General features: G+C 49.9%; 1 protein-coding gene across 1 annotated transcript in view; it reads left to right on the top strand.

Annotated features, from left to right (window-relative positions):
- The first annotated feature begins 1,474 nt into the window (after positions 1-1,474).
- The window catches only part of ARSG (arylsulfatase G), a 101,410-nt gene continuing 92,872 nt past the window's right edge, over positions 1,475-10,012 (top strand). Inside the window, exon 1 of the mRNA XM_068978939.1 lies at positions 1,475-1,504. The gene's annotated coding sequence lies outside the window, so the exon portion shown is untranslated. The remainder of the gene's footprint in view (positions 1,505-10,012) is intronic.

Raw genomic sequence — 10,012 nt, 5'->3', positions numbered from 1 at the left:
CCTCTGTGATAATGTTTGCACGAGTAAGGGGCAGCGTGGGGCCGCTACCTGTGCGTCTGCCAAAATGCTCACATCAGCCTGGGAACATGGGCTGGATGTCCAGGAGGGGAGCAGATTAAAAACCTGAGACCAGACAGACTGCTGGATCCGGGAAATCTGGAAGCTAGAGCAAATCACGTGACCTGCATGCTGGCGGATGGACTTCCCACTTCTCATTTAACCTGGAAGGTGAAACTAAAGGCAATTTTTATTTTCTCCCTTTTACGCCTGAATCCTAGCACTGTTGTTATTTACGCAGCTCGATTTAAAGCACATTTTAGAACGAAATCAATGGCTTCACCTCCAGACTCCTGCTTGGTGAACCTCTAGTCATTTAGAAAATGGTGGTTTGTCATTAAAACTAAGCGGAGGGCAGAGACCAGGTCTTCTAAGAAACACTGCAAAGGGGACCGAGCAGCATGGACTCTGATGGATCTGCTGCGGGTTTTATTTCCTCCCGGAGTTACGCTTTAGGTCTCCTCCATTCCCCCCAGTTTCCCGTCACTGCCCTGCAGGGTGGGCACAGTGTTAGTCCAGTAGGTCGGCTTTAGTTGCAGACCTACAAGAACTCAGATTCGACTAAATGTGTAAGGGGGCGGGGTTTCAGTTGTTTGGTGAAGACGTCGTTCTGCGCTGACTGCACCGTAGACCAGCAACAAGGTCTGTTAGGAGGTCGGCTCCCTCCCGGCGCAGGCTGCAGTTCTGGCGTCTACTCTGCGACTGCCACTTGGGAGTCGTGTGTAAATGATTGCATTACTTTCGGAACACTTCTTAGGGTTAAGTTAAGCAATATAATTTGTTTCTTGCAATTAAAGTTAAAACACTATGGATAAATGTAGTTTTTAAAAATGATTCTCACTTAATGACAAAACCTAGGCAGTTTTTCCTCTGCAAACGCTGAGCCAACAAGGTATTTGAGAGGAAAACAGGAGTAACTTTCCACCTTGGGAACACCATTCTAGAAAACTGAGTCCGAAGCGTTCCCGGCGGCGCGCAGGGACTTAGGGTCGCGCGGGTCACGGGAAGGGTCGGGGTTCCAGTTCAGGCCGCGGGGACTCTACGCGGAGGCCGAGCGCCGTCCCGACCCCGGCTGCGCCCCCGAGACGCCCGCGCCGCGAGCGCGCGCTCCCGCATCCCGGTCCCGCGCCGTCCCGCGGCGCTCGCCTCCCCCGCCCCCGCAGGAAGCGCCCGGCAGCTTCCGCCCAGGGCGCCCGGCCCGGCCCGTAAGCGCGGCGGGACCGGACCCGACCCGACCGGCGGCACGGCGCGCGCAGGGCCGTGAGAGCGCCCGTGCGGGCCCGGCCGGCCGAGGCCAGGCCCCTGGCGTCAGCCCTGCCCGCTCCTCGGTGCCCGCGGGGGCTCGGAGCGGCGCCGGCCCTGGAGCCCGAGAGCGCGTGCGGACAGAGACGGGTGCCATTGGCGTGACGGCGCGGCTCCGGTCCTCGGGGCGTCCCGTTATCAGCAGGTGACCGCGCGAGCTCCCCGAGGCGGCGGACATCCCGTGGGCCGGGCGTGGGGGCACTGAGGCGGGTCTCCTGGCAGGGCTGATGTCCTACGCAGTGTCGTCTGTCCTCGCGGCACCGGGCGCTGCTCTCCGGGACAGGTCCCCTACTCCCTGCGACTTCGGACCTTGAACCGCGTCGCTCCCGCTCCCCGCCCCCAGCCCTGACGACCACCGTCTATTCCCTGCTTTTAGCAGCTCTGCCCTTTTCGGTCCCAGACGTGTGTGAGGTCCCACAGCGTTTGTCCTTCTCCGTCTGACTTGTGTCACTGTCCATTATATTCTGGACTAAGCCTGCACGTTCCGTGTGTATCTTGCTGGGACGGCGCGCCTGGGTTCCCAGTGGCCGCGTGCCCAGCGCTGGGCAGCCCGATGGCTCCTGGCTGCTGTGTTGGACAGTGCGGTCGGTGCTCAGTTGTGGCCGGTTTCCAGTCTGCGTGGGAAGGTGTCCCTTTGAAGTTGAGTTAACAGGAGAGTGAGGCTTCTGGAAGCAAAAGGTTTCGGGGTCTTCAGTGTGTGCAGACCGTGTTCATATAGGCTGAAAGCTGGGGGTCCCTGTGAAGGCTTCTGGATGCCCCGTGAATGTGCTTAGGGGACCTGCTGTGATTCCCTGGAACAGATGGGGTTTTTTTTTTTAACTCTCTCTTTCCATTGCCAAGGGCCTCCTGCGTCGTTTTCGCTTTTGGAAAGTGAAGTTGCGAAGTGTTAACAGTGTGGAAACAAGCGCAGGCTGGTGTGAACTCGTGTGTAGTTAAACCAGCAGCCGAGATGACCCCAGGGCTCCCTCACTTCCAGGTTCTGCTCTGTCTTCACATGCTGCATGACCTCATAAGAAGGACAGCGCCACAAGCAGGAGGTTCAACTGGTTGTTTTCAGATTGTTTATAGAAGAGGTTGTGAGATTAAACTTTCTTTCAACCTCTTTTCAAGTGGGACCATCTGGGGCTGCTCAAAGTCAGAGAAATCCCAGTGCTTTGCTTTAACACCAAAAAGTGAGAGACTCAATACATAGAAAATTACTTGCTCCCAGTTGAACCACAGGGTAAAGGAAGCATCCTTGAGGGAATTCCCTGGTGGCCCAGTGGTTAGGACCCCAGCCTTTCACTGTGGAGGGCCCGGGTTCAGTCCCTGGTCTGGAAACTAGGATCCTGCCTGGTGCGGCAGAAAAAAAAAAAAGCGATAGAGACATCATGAAAGAAAAAAGTCTGCTGGAAAATAGCTTGTGCCGTGTTAAGTCATTTCCGTTGTGTCTGACGCTTTGTGACTCCATGGACGGTAGCCCCCCAGGCTCCTTAGTCCACGGGATTGATTCTCCAGGCGAGAATACTGGAGTGGGTTGCCATGCCCTCTTTCAGGGGATCTTCTTGACCCAGGGATGGAACCCATGTCTCCTAATGTCTTCTGCGTTGGCAGGTGGGTTCTTTACCACTAGCGCCACCTGGGAAGCCCCAGGAAAATGGCTTAAGTCCAGCAGGCTACAGTCCATAGGACTGCAGAGTCAGACACAGCTGCAGTGACTTAGCATATGTGTGTGCATGAATATAGAGTAAGTTCTGCACCAGCAATATGTTCACATTCACAGCCCTCCAGGCATCAGTCTTTCTATCCGCAGGATGGTTGGTTCCAGAACCAAACCCCTTCCCCGCCCCACAATACCAAAATCCAGGGATGCTCACGTCCCTTCTGTGAAATGGTGTAGTATTTGTGTATTTCCTATGTGCATGCTCCCGGACACCTTAATCACCCTTAGATTACTTATAATACCTAATACAATATAAATAGCTGTAAATACAGTGTAAATGCTATTAAAGTAGTGGCCAGGTGTGCAGGAAATTCAAGGTTTGCTTTTTGGAACTTTCTGGAGTGCTGCTTCTTTCTTTTCCCAAATGTTTCTCCTGTTTGGTTGGTTGGTCGGCTCCTCTGCTGTGGACCCGGCATATACAGAAGCCTGGCGCCTGCCCTAGTGGTGTTCTCTCTCACTGTTTAGTCTCCAACGAACTTGGATTTTCTTCCTCAGAGTGGACCTGCCCATAGTAGGGCCTTACCGGGAGCCCTTTGAGGCTCGTCTTTGAAAAACTCAATGAAAACTGAGAAACCCACTAATTCATCCATTCAGCTGTATGTTTTGAGCATCACCTCCTATGTGCCAGACTCTGTTCAAAGCCTTGGGAATATACCAGTGAATAAAAGAAGTTCTGCCTTGATTGGGCTTCCCTGATAGCTCAGTTGGTAAAGAATCCACCTGCAGTGCAGGAGACCTCAGTTCGATTCCTGGGTCGAGAAGATCCCCTGGAGAAGGGAGAGGCTACTGTATTCTGGCCTGGAGAATTCCATGGACTGTATAGTCCGTGGGGTCGCAAGGAGTTGGCCACGGCTGAGCGGCTTTCACTTTCGCCCTGATTGGGGGTGGGGTGGGAGGGAGGCCGGGAGGGAGGGCTGCCTCACGTTGCTGTACAGCAGAAACTAAGAGCACTGTGAGGCGACTCTCCCCCAGTCTAAAAGCTCGAACCTCCCTCAGTGGTAAAGAACGAGTGGACGAGTCCTGGTGGAGATCCGAGGGGCAGAAACGAGCGCTGCGTCTCTTAGGGCCCAGGCGTGCCTCCCTGGGGGCTGACATCCGGGCAGCGGCGGGGGCACAGACGGAAGGGTCGGGTCGTGCACACATGTAAGGGACGAGTGGACCAGGAAGCGGGAGCCACACTCGCTGAGGCCTGAGGCCTTAGATTTCAAGCAGCAATAACAAAGCCAGTGCAGCCAGCCTGGCAGAACCGAGGCAGAAAGTTGTAGCCCCAGGCAGGGCGTGGGGAGCCCACATTAAGGCCTTGTAGGCTGTGAATGGGACCGGTTATGGCTTGTGCTTTCAAAGGATTGTTGCAAGGCCTCCCTATGGAAACGGGAGGCCGGGGCGGTCAGGGGTGGAAGTGGGCACACCAGCTGGGAGGCGACCAGTCCTCCAGCTCAGATCACACTGCCTGTGGGCTGCTGGCGGACTTGGCAGAGGCGGTCTGGCTATGGATATAGTCAGAAAGCAGGGCCAACAGGGCCTGTGGAGGAGGGAGCAGGTCTGGGGAGGAGGGCCAGGGGCTCTGCTGAGGGCGCGTTCAGCTGCCTGTGGCACGGTCCGGAGGCCAGCGCTGGAGTCAGGACTGGCGAGGGAGTCCCCGGACTTCCCTGGCGGTCCAGGGGTTAAGACTCCACGCTTCCGGGGCAGGGGCCAGGGTTCCATCCCGGGTCACGGAACTAAGATCCCACGTGGCTGCACCACGGTCAAGAAATAAAAATAAACGCTTATTATTTTTTTTTTTTAAAAAGGGAGTCCCCATGTAGAGACAGTAACATTTGGATCAGATTCTAGGGGGTAGGTTGCTAGTCTCCTTAGTGTGCCGTCGTCTTGAGTTGCTGGAAAGGTAGATAAATATTAATAGTATAGATTCATAGCCACAATTTGTATTTTTCCCAGCAATCTCAGGTGAGCTGTATTTTATTTCAAGCTTTTTCGTTTATACTGGAGTAGCCAATGAACGATGCTGTGAGGGTTTCAGGTGGACAGCGAAGGGACTCAGCCATGCATACCTGTGTGCCTATTCTAAAAGCCTGTATAGATAGTGTCCTGGGGGGTCGGTTTTCCTATTCCGTTTCCCCTATAGGAGATCTGCAGGCACTGTGGTCACTGTGATTTGGCTGTGAGACTTTTTCTTACATGAAAGCTGAAATTTTCTAAGTTCCTGACCTTGACAGTTCTTGTCTTGCACCATCAGGCAGTCATGACAGACGCTGAACACCAGAGGGAGCCAGTTTCCTTGTTTATGCAACAGTCTGCCGTCCACCTGTTGGATTGGACTCCTGTTAAAGATAAATCTGGAAACTGGGACAGGTTCTTTTTTCCCAACGGATGTATACTCATGGGAGAGACCTTTCAGCATGTTTGGTCTGAAGGTCGGGAAGATCCCCTGGAAAAGGAAATGCAACCCACCCCAGTGTTTTTGCCTGGAGAATCCCGTGGACAGAGGAGCCTGGGGGGCTACAATCCACGGGGTCGCAAAGAGTGGGACACGACCGAGCATTAGCAGGTACCATGTTGGAATTGTCTTTATCTGGTGGTTTTAATTAATGCTTATAACCATTTGGAATTTTAAGGGCAACAGCTTCTAAACTAGGCATGCTCATGAGCCCCGTATCTGACACGACTTCTGACATGACTTAGAGCCTGAACTGAACGTACCTAGGAGCTTTTAAAAATAAGGATTCATGATCATTTCTGATTTAGAATATTTGAGGAGTACAGAAGTCTAGGTGTAATAAATACATCTAGGTGGCTTGATTGGATGACTGGACGATGAGAACTTTGAGTTAGAATCCATTTTCTATTTTATGAACAGGTATTAAGCTAAAGGGAGGGGAGATAAATGCGCAAAGCTGGGAATCCCCTGGTGGTTTTTAAAAAAGCATAGATGCTACATTTACATAATTGATAACCTTGTTTAAAAGCCTGGAAACATTGATTCAGAGATGCATTTGTCTTAAAAGAGCACATGATCTTAACTCATTTTTACAACTGGATTAATTTTATTTGGGGGAAGGAAATAGTCTATATTTGTAGAGAAATTATCTAGTCAGCAAGGTGGAAGCCAGACCGCCCTAATTGCAGGAAGTGGCGCCTGCTGGCGGGCTGGCGGCTGTTTGGGCTCTCCTGTCTCTGGCGCCTGTGGCCTGGGGGTCACTTTGGCCACAACGACCTTTCCCTGTAGGTCAGGACTGTTGTGAGGTCACTGTGTCGTGTCCGACTCTGCGACCCCAGGGACTGCAGCGCGCCAGGCCTCCCTGTCCTTCCCTGTCTCCTGCAGCTTGCTCACACTCGTGTCCATCCACCCAACTGTCTCATCCTCTGTTGCCCCCCTCTCCTCCTGCCTTCAGTCTTCCCCAGCATCAGGGTCTTTTCCAATGAGTCATCTTTTCACATCAGGTGGCCAAAGTATTGGAGTTTCAACTTCAACATCAGTCCTTCCAGTGAATATTCAAGGTTGATTTCCTTTAGGATGGACTGGTTTGATCTCTTTGCAGTCCAAGGGACTCTCAAGTCTTCTCCATCACCGCAGTTCGAAAGCATCAATTCTTTGGTGCTCAGCCTTTTTATGGTCCAGCTCTCGCATCCACACATTGACTGGAAGAACCATAGCGAGACTATACAGGCCTTTGCTGGCTGCTTTTCAATATGCTGTCCAGGTTTGTCAGAGCTTTTCTTCCGAGGAGCAAGCATCTTTTAATTTCCTGGCTGCAGTCACAAAATGCAGTGATTTTGGTGTCCAGTAATAAAATCTGCCACTGTTTCCACATTTGCCCGTCAGGACTGTTGGTGTAGTCTGCCACTGGTGGTTCCTCTGTGACTGTGTCGCAGATGCTGTGGAGCGGTGCACAAGCCAGATACAACCCACTGCCAGTTTTTCTTGACAGCCTTCGAACTAAGCATGGTTTTTGTATTTTTATGTCGTTAAAAAAAAACAACAGTATTTCATAGTGTGTGGAAAGTTTATGGAATTCAAATTTCAGTATCCATGAACTAACTTTTTAAAACATTTATTTAATTGGAGGATGATTACTTAGTACCACTGTGGTGGTTTTGCCAGAACTGACATGAATCTGCCAGGAGTGCGTGTGTCCCCCATCCTGGACCCTCCTCCTCCGTCCCCACCCTTCCCTCCGGGCCGTCCCCGAGTACCGGCTCTGAGTGCCTGCTTCAAGCATCGAACTTGCACCCCCCATCCTGAACCCCATTCCTCCGTCCCCACCCTTCCCTCCGGGCTGTCCCCGAGCACCGGCTCTGAGTGCCTGCTTCCTGCACCGAGCTTGCACCGGTCGTCTGCTTTACATACGGTAATAAACACGGTTCAGCTGCTGTTCTCTCACGTCGTCCCACTCTCGCCTTCTCCCCCCCGAGTCCGAATGTCTGTTCCTTACATCTGTGTCTATTTTGCTGCCTTGCATATAGGATCATCATTACGGATTTTCTAAATTCCATGTATTTGCGTTAATATACTGTATTGGTGTTTCTCTGACTTCACTTTGTAATAGGCTCCAGATTCATTAACCTCATTAGAACTGACTCAGATGTGTTCGTTTTTTACAGCTGAGTAATATTCCATTGTGTACACACACCACAGCTTCCTGACCCATCCGTCTGCCGATCTCGGCTGCTTCCATGCCCGAGTCACTGTGCACAGTGCTGCGATAAACACTGGGGGCCCGTGTCTCTTTCACGTGAATTGACTTTTATGGAGGCGGCCATCCTCATCCATTTACATTCTGTCTGTGGCTCTTCTTGCCCTGCAGAGGCAAGCTGAGCAGCTGTGCCTGAGCCTGTGGGGCCCGCAAACCCTGCGGCAGTTCCTGTCTGGAGTTTAACAGAAACGGTTTCCATGGACCCCCACGTGCAGAGGTCATGCTGTTTCCTCACAGATTAGGCTGGTTCTTAGGCCTGTTCTGTCACTGCATATGGTTAGTCTAAACTGTTTACACTTACTACTTTTTAAAAAAAATATTTGGTTGCACTGGTTCTTAGTTGGGGCGTGCAGAATCTTTAGTTCCAACGTTCGAACTCTTGGTTGCAGCCTGTGGGATCCAGGTCCCTGACCAGGGATCGAACCTGGGCCCCCCACATTGGGAGCTCGGAGTCTTAGCTCCGGGGAAGTCCAAGTTCTCGCCTGTCGCTTGTGATGGGCTTAGCTATCATTCTGTGGTCACTGGATCATTTCATTCATTCGCTATCCATTTATGAAATGATGCCATTCAACAAGCACATCTGAGAACCGTTTATGTGTCTCTAGTACAGTTCAAAGATTTTGTAGAAAAGCTTCGGAAAATGTTATTTTAAATGAATCCTCCCTGAGTTTTTAAAAGCTTTGTTGGACCCAACAATGCATGCTGAGGTGTCAATGAGAAACGAGCCACTCCCTCTAAATAAAAAAGCCATACATTTATTGCAAATCTAGAAGTCCCAGAATGTCACGGAATACAGAACGAATCAGCAATCCTGTTTCCATTTTCTTCCGAACATTTAAAAACCTCAATTACTGACATACTGAAATTGGCATACATTTTTTTTTTTCCCATGCACTTAACAGAATGGACGTCTTGAGCAGATCGCTCTGAAACCAGTTATAAATATCAAATTGTATCGAACATTCATAGTAAAAAATGTAGTAAAGTGCTGAAGTCGTGAAGCCTGCAAGCGTGCCACAAGCTGCGAGTCCCTCTGGGCAGTGAGGTCTGCCCCGCCTGCCTGTCCCAGCTGTGCCTGTCTCTGACGGGCACTCGGTGATTGCCTCCTCCCCGCCCTCCCCAGGGTCTACAGATTGTCCTGTTTCTATGGCTGATCCAACGCTACACAGAAACGGAGCAGGCCGTGGTGAGCTATGCCACATTCGTCTCAGTGCAGAGAAACATTCGAGCTTGTGTGTACCTGGAACCAAACTAGGCTTGTTATATTTTTTTCCCCCTGAGTTGTCAAAAATTAACAGTAAAATGAGTAGACATGGAGCAGCGGTTCTGACCGTCACCTGTAGATCAGGACATGTGAGTCCTTTTACAGAAATCCGCCCTTTTACAGAAAAAACAAAAACAAAACAAAAAAAAACGTGCACATGAGAAATACTATCCGTGTAGTGTAACGCCAAGAATAGTGACCCTGTAACACAGAGCAATCAGGCTTTCTAGGATGTAACTCACGACGGTGAATTAACTGTCTCTGCTACCCCACGTGAAACACAGAAATGCTTCAACAGTGAGATCGTAAAAAAAAAAAAAAAAAATCAAATGCTTCAACAATTCAATGAGATATAATTCTGATCAAAGAAGATCCTCAAGTATTCTTAGGTGATAAATCATTTAAAAAAGCTAAGGCGATTTGCTGTTCATCCCCCCACCCCCTTTAAATCACACACACTGCCATCACACTGAAGAATCCTTACAACTCGGCCTTTTAGAGAGTAACTTTACAAGTTAAAAGAGGCGTGTCAAGGACTGCAGAAGGGAGGTGAAAATTCTGCTTATGTCTCAGACTTTCTTTCTTTTGATTACTTTATTCATTCTAGAATAACTTAATAATAAATAGTGGTTTAAATTAAAGACACTACAATCACATATTTCTGAATAATTAAAAAGCAATAGGAAATCCATTTCTGAATGCCGTGCTGTGTGCTCCGTATTGAGATACTGGTGAATGACTGGCTGTACAAAGAACTGGTCATCTTCACATTTCTGAAGTTCAAGTTACGTATATTTTTAAAAATTTCCATTTACTGGCCAAAGGTTTGGTCTTAAATTGTACTTTGTTTCCATGGAATATCTGGAAAATTCAGAGGCCCTAATGTGTTAATGGAAACCTCAGAATTTTTCAAAGGTTTTTAAACAATATGTTCATAGTTCTGAAAATGAGCAATTTTTAAAATGGCGTAAGTTGTTTTTTTTTGTTTGGTTT

Source organism: Capricornis sumatraensis, chromosome 8, assembly GCF_032405125.1.
Source record: "Capricornis sumatraensis isolate serow.1 chromosome 8, serow.2, whole genome shotgun sequence".
In the NCBI taxonomy this organism is placed as follows: domain Eukaryota; kingdom Metazoa; phylum Chordata; class Mammalia; order Artiodactyla; family Bovidae; genus Capricornis; species Capricornis sumatraensis.
Note: the sequence above shows the minus strand (reverse complement) of the source record. Positions and strands in the feature narration are given on the sequence as shown.